Source organism: Gossypium hirsutum, chromosome D12 (assembly GCF_007990345.1).
Source record: "Gossypium hirsutum isolate 1008001.06 chromosome D12, Gossypium_hirsutum_v2.1, whole genome shotgun sequence".
In the NCBI taxonomy this organism is placed as follows: Eukaryota; Viridiplantae; Streptophyta; class Magnoliopsida; order Malvales; family Malvaceae; genus Gossypium; species Gossypium hirsutum.
Window position 1 is genome coordinate 26,297,304 of NC_053448.1, and position 13,901 is coordinate 26,311,204.

A 13,901-nucleotide genomic window follows, 5' to 3' on the forward strand; every position below is an offset into this window, starting at 1 on the left:
AAATCAGCACCTAACTAAGTAAAATACTGAAAAATCTGTAGCTAATCATCCATTTATAACCTTAATTCAATCAACTAACACATTCCCTAACAACCAAGTTGAAGCTATGCATTAACCCACAAACAACCGCACTTAGATTCCCGTTTCGTCAGATATGAGTTGTCGAATAATTAATATTGAATTTTCCAAATTCATACATGATTAAAGACTGACTAGGAAGTGGTTTAATACATCTAAACCTTGCTGAAAAAAATTGTTAAAATTAATAAAAATTTGAAGCCCCAATAGTAGATTTAGGAGCAGCACACCACCAAAATTGACTAAGAAGGGGGTTGTTTTAAAAAACACCAAAGAGATTTTTTTAGAACTATTTAAGGACTAATTTTAGACTAAAAAAACAATAAAAATAAAGGTTGGAAAAGTAGTGTAGTTTACTAAATAAATCTTATTCTGTCAGTCCATAAAAATGAAAACTTTAGAGATAAGAACCATCATCGGTGGCGGCGGTTTTTGGGATAGTTTTAGGCTATTCGAAAGTTTGAGGGCTGGAAATCATTCATTTTGAATCAGTATAAAAACCAAAATTTTGAAATATGATTTTGAAAACAATAAGATAAGAAAACATTGTATAATAATGAGAGAATTAGGCACTTACTCTAGCAAGGTAATAGGGGAGGCAATGGAGATCTTTTAAGGAAACAATGGAGGTCAATTTTTGAGTGGTAAAAATGTTAGATTTAGGGCTTGAAAAATAAGGGAAAATATTAGTGATGGAGATGAGGAGAATGGTGCAAAAATCCACCATTAACGAAGAAAATATGGAAGGTAGAGAAAGGGGTTTTGGGTGACGACACTTTAAAGGAGAAGAGGTGAAAATTGAAGAGGAAAAGAAGAGAGGATGAGGAAGGGGTGGCTAGGGGTGGAAAAGAATAACTACAGGCTGAAAAGGTTAATAGGTATGGGTGGCACAAAAATAGGGGGAAGGAGAAAATTTAGCAAAATTAAACTATTTTGCAAAGGAAGGGAATCGAACTTGAGACCTTGATCGATTTGCATTTTCTCCTCATTTTTCTTTCAACCACTGGGCTATTTACTCATATTTGATATAATTTTATATGCTTTTAAGAAAATATTTGGGATGTTACAAGGTACTCAACGGACATCTAAAACACACCCCCATTTTCCTCCAACACTCACCTAGATGACGCCTATCATAGACAACACAAATCAGAACTCGATCACTACCCACAACTACCACAAACTGCTGAGGTCTGCCCAGTCTGGCCCACTTCCAAGGTTGTAGATTTGAGCTAGTAGGACCAGAAGCCCTCTTATTCTATACTTTAATCGGTACTTTGTTTTTTTTCCTTTCTATCGCTCTTTAAGCAATTACTCATTTTCACTATATTGATCTCATTCGACTGGAGTCACTTAGTCACTGAGCTTTGACCCACGGTTCCAGATTGGACCCCAACGACCCTTTGGAAATATCTAAGCATATCTTGGGACACAATATTGTCTTTGGCTTCCTGACTATCACCTTAAAAAAAGGGAGTCTCCATAGTCTCTCTAGTTTCCAGATTGGGCATGTTGCCCAGAAAAGAGGACTCTACCTGAGCCACTCAATCACATCCACCTCGCTCCTGTATACTATGACATCGTATATCGCATGTACTCATTTTACTTATCTCTAGTCCAGATGTCTAAAGATTTTCTTAGGTTCTTATTAGATCCTAAGTCTAAAGTTTAGCAAAATCAGTTATCTTAAAGTAGTAGATATTTTATTCTACAGTATTTAAAGCTTAACAGTTTTACTAAAGTAACTAAAAGTAAAAGTAACTAAAGTAAAAAGTTTCGTACTTGGATCGGCGACGGAGTCTCAGATTCCCTTTTTATAAGTTCAAGTATCAAATATAATCAAATTTAAAAAACTATGTGTATAAAATTTTCAAAAATAATTTTCATAAAATTTGAACCAAAAGCCATAGCCTGAATTTTAAACTTAGGCTATGATACCATCAAATGTAACATCCCACACTCGGCCTAGAAGTTATGACCGAATCTTGAGGGTTACATGAATTATATAAAACTAAATTGTTTTCTTTTTGAAGACTTCAACTTGTTTTTTTTTGTAAAAGTAATTTTTGAAAACTCGTTCTCATCTATTTTAAAAACAATCCATTATATAAAAGCGTTTTCTTCAAAACCATTAATTTGTTTATTTTTTGGAAAACTAGATTGCTCATTTTGTTTTGTACTGAGAAAACCTTTAACTTGATTAATTTTGAAAATCATACATTTATTCCTATTAACAGAAATTATGCAAAATATTTAATCTAATTAACTAAAAACTCAACAAATCGAAAAGACCAAAATAAAAATCTACAAATTAGATTGACAATTCAAAACTCCATAAATTTAATAATTATTCAAGAAGATCTTACGTGAGAAAACCAATTTGAGCTCTCACACGTCGCCCGGTCCTAAGTTTACTAATTACCTGAGAAGCCAAAAAATTTGGGTAAGCTTACAAAGCTCAGTGTGTAACTCAGCCCATACAAACATAACAAATAACAAAATCACACAGTAGTCAGAAATTGAACAAAATACGCAGCACGACAAACTATGCGATGCAACATAATAATCGTATCAGATACAAATGACATGGTATATCATGAGATGCAACACTTAATACAGAACATATACAGATCCTGCCCCCATCTGCTACACACCATCTCCATCCATCCCTACACATAAATTAGGATAAGAAATACCCATCCAATCCCACACGCTAATAAGTGAGCGTACATCACTATAAAGAAAAGTGCAGTCAAAGTTGCCAGAAATAATGCGGTAATCTGCCAGAGTCAGATATGTGTGGTCAAGACACTAGAATTGCAATCAAGCTAGTAGAACAGATATATTGTTAAACCACCAGATAAGGTAGATCATTAAACTACGAGCACTTCCTCTGTCACATGCAATCACTAACTAGATATCTAGATGCACACAAATCATACATGCTTTACACATCATAATAGTGTATAGTAACAAGTCAAGAACCATTATCGCGTAACAAATGGTTTTAGATTTAGGGACTATAATATAACGCGGTAATCTATAAAATTGAAAAAAGATTATTTTAACAATTTAGTCCCTAAAATTGAAATATGCTTATTTTCACAATTTATCTATAAATCCATATTTTCAAATTCCTAATCATCTATAATTAATCCTCTAATATTGAAATTTTAAAAATAAACCCTACCAATTTTAACATTCAATTTAATCCTTAAACTTAAAAACTATACAAAATCATTTTACAAACTAGTCATATTTCAACATCAAGTTTTAAACTCAAACATAATCATCAAGAAAACTTGAAAAACATCAATTAAAAGTTTTCAAAACTTTGGCAGAATAAAAAAAATTAATCTCTGAGCTAGATAAATTAAGTTGCAACAATTCTAAAATCATAAAGTTCATTAAAAACTGGTGGAAATTACACTTACATACAAAGATATATTCAAGGCTAAAGCTTATTCCCCCTAAACAATGGTGGCTCCGATGCAGCAAGAAGAAATAAAGAAGATGATAATTTTCTTACCTTTTTCATTTATTTATTATTTTATTTTATTACAAAAATACCATTAATCATACATGTTTTTATTATAAAATGCACATACATACCGTCCATTATTTAAAATATGGTTAAATTGCCATATGAGACCATCTAAATATACTTTTATATTCAATTTGCACTATTAAACTTATAACGATTGACTTTTGCAATTTTTACGATTTATTCATTTTTCTTTAATTAACTAACCAAACAAGAAAAATTTCAAACCAAATTTTAATATGACACTAATGAACTCGTATATATTAAATAATTAATATTCACAGAATTACACGTTGAATATTATGGTCCCGAAACCACTGTTTCTGTAACCATTGGAAAACGGGCTATTACATACACGATCCGAATCCAGGTATGGAGTGTCCCAACTGAATTAGATTGATTCTAACCACAAATTTTAAACTTAACTATTTTAAAGACAGACTTTATTGCTTAGTAATAAAAATTCTTATAACATAAACCTTAAATTAAAATAAAAGATTACTAACTCAAAATTTTGAACTCTAAGGAAACTAATTAGTTATAATATATTTGACTTCAAGGCGAAGTCTCAAAAGGTACCCCTTCTATGTGCATGACACCTAACTGAAGATGCTCCTTGGTTCAATAGGGTCTGGCTTGGTCCCTTCTCGAGTTCCTTATCTAAAGAACTCTATAATCATAGGATAAAACATTTGTAAGTTCAAATGAACTTAGTGAGTTTCTTTTCTATTATATATATAAATATGAAGAGGCCCATTCCTTTTGGGGTATTAACTTAAAAGAAAGAAAATTATTCTAACTCCTCGTTTATTTAGACATTTGCATATTATCTGGAGTTTCGAACAACTATTTGACTTCCACAATTCTTTATTGGTAGGTTAATCACTGAGCAATCATTACCTGGTCGAGGTTATGACCATTCAACCAATTTTAGTGGATCTTGGATGATCTATCGTTTTTCCTTTCATATATTAAATTTTATTCCTTGTTCCTCATACTTCTTATCATGAATATCCATTCGAGTTTAGTGAGGCTCAAAATCCCATTACAGCTCTGGCAGATAAACTAGCATTCTACCTATAATGCCTACAAGAAAAGACTTACGCTGATCTGGCGGTCAAACCTTATTTCATCTTTTCTACATTTACCTTACACTTGGGTAGAAATGTTGGTTGTATTACTTTCTTGAAATCCACCATATTTGCAATACCTTGCTTTTATGGCATAACAAGTTCGTCTATATTAGATCGTTTGGACTGACAATTTTCAGTAGACTGTTATCTGAAGAATCGTTCTAATTCCCAAACTCTTTTACATGACGGTTCTCTATGGAACTTCTCCTTGGCGGATATACTTGCAATATATTTTCCTCAAAGAGGAGTAGTCTTGAAAGACATATGTAACACCTTCAATCTGACTTGATCTATTAGATCTGGATCTCAGGTGTTATGCCCTTTTTATAGATGTAACTGAAAATTTCCTCTTTTTTATACGGTAATTGGTGTTTTTTATTATAAGGATTCGCTTATACTCACCATTGTAAGGTTTGCCCTTTATCGCTAGTACTCACCCAACCATCCTCTACATATTCCATATGATGCCATGGTCGAGGCAGGGTTTTACACTATATCGTCTTCAAAGTGCCATTGCCATGAACTTGTCCTTATCGTAGATTTGTGTTTTTAGTCTCGATGGACCCCATTAGCCTGAGTTTCGTGTTTTTAATCCCGAAAGACCCCTTTAGATGACTCTGGAGACAAACACAAACACTTCATGCAGACTCATGATTGAAAGACTTATTTTTTTCAGACTTCTTCATAACAGATGTATTCGTGCTTACAAACATGTAACACATTCCCTTAGACTTAATGCATAGACCCTTCGTGTAGTGACTTGCTCATAACAAACTCTTTCACAATAGACTTGTTCATGTCATTAGGATACATATGCACACACTTTATACATTCAAACATATTAACTCAGAGATCATATCCATATTTTCGTATGAATTGTTCATGCAAGTTCATCAGACTTACATTTCACACAGCGTCACCACATCATGCATTTTAGTTTATTTTCATTGAAGTTTTAACATATATAATACATTTGCAGGAGTCGACTTAGAGGCTCACATATTAACCTTAAAGGTCGTTTAAACCTCAGATATAATCCTTCATTGTGACAATAGCACATTGAGTTCCAGATCTTTCATCCAACCAGATACTATGGTCTTTTCGCCTCGCCAAACAAAGGTAGTTTGTTAGAGCTCATTTGAGTAACCTTTCACCTCTACTTTAACTCAAACATATCACTAAGCCTTACTTCTTCACGTGTATGCATAGATCTACATTTCCTTAGTAGACAGAGTCATGAAATGTACCTTGTTGGATGGAAAATCACTTGTAGAATTTGGGGTTTTAGACTCATTTCTTGGGACAGAGCCATCATTTGCTTAAGGCCTTCATCCTTAACTTAACCTAAGAGTCCTTTTTAACTTAATTTTTATGGGGACTTAGTAAAGGTACTGTCCAAACTGAATGGCTTATCAAAATCTACCACGTCTAAGAAGCTTACCTGATACTCCATCAGTCATTGACTCTTCTGATTCATGTTTGGTTAGTTCCTAACTAGTTTTTCTTACCAGTCGGCTGGTATGAGATCACATCGGTCATTGGTGGTATTATGCCTTCTGATATGGCCTCATACCTTATAACCATCCTTTTGGTAACCATTGCTTTCGTTTCACTTATTATCCTAATCTAACTAGGAATCATTGTCTACTTATTTCCTTATTAGAGTCTACCAATTTTATATGCCAAAAATGCATTTGGGATACTACTACTACTTAGTCAAATATTCCTCTCTATGGTTCCCTAATCGTTCCTATTACAGAGGGTTGTACTAACAGAACACCCTCGGTTCACCTACTCTCTACGCCAAAATGGCCCTTTTTGGGCGAACACTACTTAGCTTATCATACATCTTTATAACCAGGCGCCTTATTCATATACCTATATCCTTAACACTATTCTCGATTCATCATACTTAGTTTTCTCAAAGGTTAGCCATAGGCTTCATTCCTTTCAGAATTTGCTAGACCTTAGTGTCATTGGCGTACTTAAAATGTAGTTTATACTTAATCTCGTCCTATCATTGGACACTTAAAATAATCCCTCTTAAACCTGATTCCTATAGACTATATTTCAGCTTTCAAGACTTTGTCGGGCGGGGTGTTACACATATCTATTACTAGGATTAACCTTTTTAGTACATTATCTATCAATGGGTTCTAACTAACCCCTCTTTATTGATTTAAAGATCTAAAGTACATGTGATCAAACCTTCTCGTACAAACAATGAGTTCAACGAACCTTATTTCGAAAGTGATTTTCCTATAACATTCTAAGGTCTTCCTCTAGCAGACAAAGTTTTGTTTTATCTTTCTTAGAAGTTTTCAATGGTGGATCCTTATCTGTGATCCTTACCGGCCTTTTGCCTACCATTTCGTCAGACCCTTCCCGTTTTTAGTATTTTTTCATTTTTGGCAAATTCTTCAAACCTCCTGACTAGCTTTCAAATTTCAATACTTGTATTATTCCTTTTTTGCATGATCTTTCCACGATTATTTCCTTAACGGCTGCCTTGTGTTATTGTCCCTGCGGACTACCCTGTGTTTGTTGCCCCAGCGGTCTGACCCATGTTTACCATCTTATTGGCTACCTCGTGTTTACTGCCTCGGTGGACTCCCTATGTTGCCATAGCCAAGATATGGTCTTACACATCTTGTAACACCCCAAACTTGATTCGATGAACCGGATCCAAATCTTGGGTGTTACCACTCCATTACAGATGTAACTTAACTTTACTTACACAATTTACAATCGATTTAAACTACTTAATTTCAAGACTCCATAATACAATAGATAAGTGTAAACATTGAAGAATTTTGGTTATAATACGCAGTGAATTTAATTACAAATATTACTAAAATGATGCCTTAGTATAACGTGGTTATCCCGATTCAAGGGTTTCTAAGTGACAAACAGACTCAATCACACCATCAAGCTTGTTTTGTATGCATAATAATCCGATACATCGCTCCTTGGGCGTAATCCTGGCATCGTTCCACCAGGCACAGCCTCAGAGTCAACCTGAAATATAAAATACAATCCATGTAAGTTCATGAGAACTTAGTGAGAAATAATCATTTATAACTTAGTTATTGATTTCCATAAATGGACAGATAATCCATCATTATCAACTCCTTTTCTTAAATCCTTAGTTGTTTGTCAAAGAAACAGTTTACCATTAAGGAAACATAATATTTCCTTCTATATACTATATCACGGTCAATTTCCCTTAGAATTGTTTCATTAGTGGCTTTATCCTTTCAGAACTTCTTCCTTTCATACTCATATTAATCTTGATTCCCTTACTCAATGCTCTTCGCAACATAATGTTTGAGTTTGCTTTCCTTACCTTATCTTTCTTCAACTACCCTTTCTTCTTATTGTTCACTGATAGATGCCCTTCATCAAATGATCAGTCATAGTCTTTACTCAGGTTTGTTCTTATTTTTACTTAAACCATACTTTGAACTCGCCACATGCTTTGACACATTCCATTTTTTCTATTCTTTTCTTAAGACCATACATGATATGCCATAACATTCGAACCTTGCTATAAGGAAGCTCACTAGAATTTCTCATCTAAGTTATAACATGATACACCACAATGACTTTCCTTTAAGAGTTTATTACAACTATTGTTCCTTTAGATTTTTTCATGAATACCATTTCTTTCTCTCAAAGTCCGCCACGGAGGTATTTTCTTCAGATAGTTGTGATAAGCGTCATTCTTTAGAGTGTGCCACAATGGTATGTCCTCCATGGATCACCATAAAGGTTTCCTTTTCATAGATCACCACAAAAGCTTCCTTTTTATAGATCACCACAAATACTTTCTTTTTTTGGCATGTTCATGATAGTGATTAGCCTAGACACACATTTCGTCAAGTTTTCCCCTCATCGTCCTGGGTCACACAAAGAACCCCTTTTGGGTAATCACCTTGCTTTAGTTCCTTTCCATAAGATGCGATATCCCAACTATGGTCTTGCACAATCTGGTGCTATGGCCATGGGTTTTCCTTTAGAGATTCATAATGGAGACCATTTTTTTAGTCCCGACCCCTTTAGACTCCACCATGGTGAGTAGACATAAACTCACTCGACAGACTCTTCATACTTTGGTATCATTCAATACTCAACATTCAATTTATACAGACACCCAAATGGTCTCACATCTCATCACATTTTTTCTAGACTTACCCATACAACCATACTTTAACTTCAGAATACATACCACTTACTTAAACTCATGAGATTTCATACAAACTACACATACAGATTCCATCAAACATATATAAAATAGCATCATCATCATCATGCCATACTTTTCTAGTTTGATTACATAGTTTAATCACCGTTCATAAAAGCACTCACATGAACAATATACAAGCAAAAGTTGACTTAGGGACTCACCTGATTCTCTCCTACTACAGATCAAAACTCTAGATCTAGACTTCCATAATGTAATAAGTAGCAACTACTGCTATAGAATAAAGAATCTCATCAAGATCTATTTATATACCCCCCTTTTCCATCATCTGTAACATTAGAAATCCCTAAGAAGTGTCATTTTATCCTTTATCTTATTGATCTGCCAAGTTTAACGTATTTACTCTTCACAACACAATATACAGAATCATAAACCTTACCTCGACATGGTGTAATCACTGGTAAAGATTCAAATATTCAACTTTAGCTCAAGTGAAAAGAATAAATACTTTGGGTTTCTTTAAATCTAGAAAGAAATTCTTCTTGAAGAAGGAAGAAGAAAAACTCTCTCATTTTGGACCTAAATGTCTATATATAGAACCCAAGCTCTTATTGGAACATATCACATGTCACACACTTTCAAAGCTACCTTTACAAATGGTTTACAACTGTAAATAGTAATCCACTATTTTTATATTTCTAGTTCATCCTTTTGTATCAATCTCTAATTCTAGTTCTATCATCAGCTATGGGTTCGAATCTAAGAGAAATTCTAGAGAATGTTTGCTACCTTGAGATTTTCTTGTCTTTCCTGACCGATAGGGAAAAAATTGGGCCAAAAGAAAATGCCATTTTGAAGTTTTGTCAACAATTTTCTTGTGTAGGCGGGGAGCCGGTATTTTCTGAATCCTTGTGTAAGGAATTACAAAAGAAATTCTTTCAGAAAAGATGTGAATTAGGAAGGATTGGTCGACAAATATATGAACCAGAGATTGAATCTTAATATACCTCAGAACAATACATTTTTGTTACCGCGAGATATATTGGCAGCTACGGATTGTTTGATTGGAATGAAATTTGGAATGGGTACACTTGACAATATGAATCATTTGAAAAATAAGCGTATTCGTTTTGTAGCAGATCTCTTACAAGATCAATTCAGATTGGCTCTGGTTTGTTTAGAAAATGTAGTTAGAAGAACTATATGCAGAGCAATTAGGCATAAATTGATACCGACTCCTCAGAATTTGGTAACTTCGACTCCATTAACAACCACTTATGAATCCTTTTTCAGATTACACCCATTGTCTCAAGTTTTGGATCGAACAAATCCATTGAAACAAATAATGCATGGGAGAAAATTGAGTTATTTGGGCCCCGGAGGATTGACTAGGCGAACTACTAATTTTTGGATACGAGATATCCATCCTAGTCACTATGGGCGCATTTGCCCAATTGACACGTTTGAAGGGATCAATGCTGGACTTATTGCATCCTTAGCAATTCATGCCAGGATTGGTCATTGGGGGTCTCTAGAAAGTCCATTTTATAAAATCTTTGAGAGATCAAAGAAAGCACAGATGTTTTATTTATCCCCAAGGCGAGATGAATATTATATGGTAGCGGCAGGAAATTCTTTGGCCTTAAATCAGGGAATTCAAGAAGAACAGGTTGTTCCGGCTCGATACCGCCAAGAATTCCTGACTATTGCATGGGAACAAGTTCATCTTCGAAGTATTTTTCCTTTTCAATATTTTTCTATTAGAGCTTCCCTCATTCCTTTTATCGAGCATAATGACGCGAATCGGGCTTTAATGAGTTCTAATATGCAATGCCAAGCAGTTCCACTTTCTCATTCCGAGAAGTCATTGTTGGAACTGGGTTGGAATGCCAAGTGGCTCTAGATTCAAGAGTTCCCGCTATAGCCGATCAGGAGGGAAAGATCATTTCGACCGATACTGGTAAGATTATTTTATCGGGTAATGAAGATGCTCTAGGCATTCCCTTAGTTATGTATCAACGTTTCAACAAAAATACTTGTATGCATCAAACTGCGCGGGTTCGGTGGGGTAAATACACTAAAAAGCGAACTTGCTTTGGGCAAAAACATACTAGTAGCTTATATGCCATGGGAAGGTTACAATTTTGAGGATGTTGTACTCATTAGTGAGCGTCTAGTATATGAAGATATTGATACTTCTTTTCACATACGAAAATATGAAATTCAGATTCATGTGACAAGCCAAGGTCCTGAAGGAATCACAAACAAAATACCGCACCTAGAAGCCCATTTACGTCGCAATTTAGACAAAAATGGAATTGTGATGTTGGGATCTTGGGTGGAGACAGGTGATATTTTAGTACGGAAATTAACGCCTCAGGTGGTGACAGAATCATTGTATGCTCCAGAAGATAGATTATTATCAGCCATACTTGGGATTCAGGTATCCACTTCAAAGGAAACTTGTCTCAAATTACATAGAGGTGGGAGGGGTCGAATCATCGATGTGAGATGGGTCTAGAAAAAAGGGGGTTCTAGTTATAATTCGGAAGCAATTTGTGTATATATTTCACAAAAACGCGAAATCAAAGTAGGTAATAAAGTTGCCGGAAGGCATGGAAATAAAGGGTTCATTTCAAAAATTTTACCTAGACAGGATATGTCTTATTTGCAAGATGGAAGACCTGTTGATATGGTCTTCAACCCATTAGGAGTACCTTCATGAATGAATGTAGGAGAGCTATTTGAATGCTCGCTTGGGTTAGCAGGGAGTCTACTAGACAGGCATTATCGAATAGCACCATTTGATGAGAGATATGAACAAGAGGCTTCAAGAAAACTAGTGTTTTCCGAATTATATCAAGCCAGTAAGCAAACAGCGAATCCATGGGTATTTGAACCCGAATATCCAGGAAAAAGCAGAATACTTGATGGAAGAATGGGAGGCCCCTTTGAGCAACCTGTTATAATAGGAAAACCTTATATCTTAAAATTAATTCATCAAGTTGATGATAAAATACATAGGCGTTCCAGTGAACATTATGCACTTGTTACACAACAACCACTTAGAGGAAGGTCCAAGCAAGGAGGACAACGGGTAGGAGAAATAGAGGTTTGGGCTCTAGAGGGATTTGGCGTTGCTCATATTTTACAAGAAATGCTTACTTATAAATCTGATCATATTAGAGCTCTCCTAGAAGTACTTGGGACTACGATCATTGGAGGAACAATACCTAAACCCGAAGATGCTCCAGAATCGTTTCGATTACTCATCCGAGAATTACGATCTTTGGCTCGGAACTGAATCATTTCCTTGTATCTGATAAGAACTTCCAAATTAATAGGAAGGAAGCTTAATCAGAATGAATCAGAATTTTTCTTCTATGATCGACTGATATAAACATCAACAACTCCAAATTGGATCAGTTTCTCCCTAACAAATAAGTGCTTGGGCCAAGAAAATCCTACCTAGTAGAAAAACCGTTGGAGAGGTGACAAAACCCTATACTTTTCATTACAAAACCAATAAACCAGAAAAGGATGGATTATTTTTTGAAAGAATTTTTGGACCTATAAAAAGTGGAATTTGCGCTTGTGGAAATTATCGAGTAATTGGAAATCAAAAGGAGGGCCCTAAATTTTGTGAATAATGCGGAGTTGAATTTGTTGATTCTCGGATACGAAGATATCAAATGGGATACATAAGGCTGGCATGTCCAGTAACTTATGTATGGTATTTGAAATGTCTTCCTAGTTATATCGCCAATCTTTTAGACAAACCTCTTAAAGAATTAGAGGGTTTAGTATACTGCAATATTTGATTTGATCGAAATTATTATTTTATAGATTAGGAATGAGAAACTGTCATCCCATTCAATCGAATTGGGATGCCCTAGATCTAACATGTCTCTTGGGAAGAGTAACATGAAGCTCAAAATTATGGGCGTATTCAATACTCCCAAATAAAAAGGGAATTGGTCTATGCTCGAGTCAGTAAAAATAAATAAGTAGGAATTTTGAGTTGTACCTCGTGAAAAAAAGACTTCTTTTTTGTGTGGAATTAACCCTTCTCATTTCTTTTAGTTCTTTTAGAAAGAAATGAAATTATGTTCAAGGAAACAAATATGTCATGGTTGCAGGAGTCTATACATCGCATATAGGCTTAGGCTTTAAGTTAAGGGAATCGTGGTATAATCATTGAGGTACCGCAGAACCTAAGAGATCGAATGGAAGGCTACATAGATAGTATAAGGATTATTCTAATGTCTGGAATTATTACCCATAAACTCAACTTGTTCATACTCCATGTTAGACTTCAAAGCTAAGCATTCCTAGCTAATCATACCCACTCTAATCACATCACATTGCATCGCAAGAGTCACTTTCTTCCCTATACTCAAACCATTTATCTTTCTACCAAGAGCTTCAACCTGACTGTCCAACATAGTAATTGAATCTACATTCCAAACACCAGCTGCTTTGATAAGCTTTGCTCATATGACTTTCACTAATAATTATTCAATGCCATCTCCTTAATAAACTCTTGAGCTGCCCTAGGTGTATTTTTATTTAGTGTTCCGCCAGCTGTTGCATCAAAAATTTTCCTAGTTGAGGGACTTAAATCTCTCACAGGTGTCATAAAGTGTTTCGGGCTCCAACTGGGCAACTTAAGAGACATTGTTTCTTAATATGGTTGACTTGTCTAGTGGAAAATACTTTAACAAAAACTTTTCTATCATCTAAACCCATGTAGTGATGGAACCCTGTAGAAGTGAATTCAACGATTGCTTTGCTCTATTCTTTAAAGAAAATGGGAACAACCTCAGGCTTATGACATCATTAGAAGCACCATTGATATTGAAAGAATCACAAAGCTCTAAGAAATTTTCTAGATGAGCATTAGGATCTTCAACTTGTAAGCCATGAAACTAAACATATTGTT

At 34.9% G+C, this 13,901-nt stretch overlaps 1 pseudogene; it reads left to right on the forward strand.

The window, feature by feature from the left end:
- The first annotated feature begins 9,691 nt into the window (after positions 1-9,691).
- LOC121224086 (DNA-directed RNA polymerase subunit beta-like) lies at positions 9,692-12,316 on the forward strand (annotated as a pseudogene).
- The last annotated feature ends 1,585 nt before the right edge of the window (positions 12,317-13,901 follow it).